At 48.5% G+C, this 705-nt stretch overlaps 1 non-coding gene across 1 annotated transcript; it reads left to right on the forward strand.

Moving 5' to 3' along the window:
• Positions 1–327: 327 nt before the first annotated feature.
• Positions 328–488, forward strand: LOC131279051 (U1 spliceosomal RNA). The gene has a single exon (XR_009186392.1). It is a non-coding gene; the product is annotated as a U1 spliceosomal RNA (small nuclear RNA).
• Positions 489–705: the final 217 nt, after the last annotated feature.

Here is a 705-nt window from a genome sequence, read left to right on the forward strand (position 1 = left end):
CTTATATATTGTCTCTGAAGCTTAATAACATAAGGAGCTCAACTCCTGGCTTGAGAAGTATTGCATTACCCATACTGGCCTTTCCTTTGGGTTCCTCCCATCCTGTGCCCCAGCTCCCCGCACCAGAAGATGCACTATTCTAAAGGAAAAGGAAATGGAATTTTAAAGTAGGGTTTTATTAGCAATGTATATATGTTTGACAGTGTATTATTTAGTTTTGTTCATTCTTGGTTCTAAAAGGTGGTCTCATTCTACGTGAAGCCTTCTGGGGCAGGGTTTTTTCATGGTTCTGTTCCAAGAGCTGCCTGTGTCGGCTGCTATTGTAAAAGGCTTACCTGGCGGGGAACTTCTGTGGTCACGAGGGTGGTGGTCCCGGGGCGAGGCTGAGCCATTGCGCTGCGGACGTGCTGACCCCTGCGAGTTCCCCAGATGCGGGAAACGCAACTGCATAATTTGGGGTAGTGGGGGACTGCGTTCACTCTTCTGAAAAAAGAACAAAAAGGAAATGACCAGTGTTAGAGAGGACATGGAGAATTAGGGCCTCTCCCTCCTGGCTGTTGGCAATGTGCAGTGGTGCAGCCACTGTGGAAGACATTTTGGCACGTCTTCAGAAAGATTTCGTACAGAACTGCCACGTGACCTGGCAATCCCACTACTAGGTATAGACCCCAAAGTCTTGAAAGCAGGGGCCCCAACAGATGGCTG

The sequence above is a fragment of the Dasypus novemcinctus genome, chromosome 6 (genome assembly GCF_030445035.2).
Source record: "Dasypus novemcinctus isolate mDasNov1 chromosome 6, mDasNov1.1.hap2, whole genome shotgun sequence".
Lineage (NCBI taxonomy): Eukaryota > Metazoa > Chordata > Mammalia > Cingulata > Dasypodidae > Dasypus > Dasypus novemcinctus.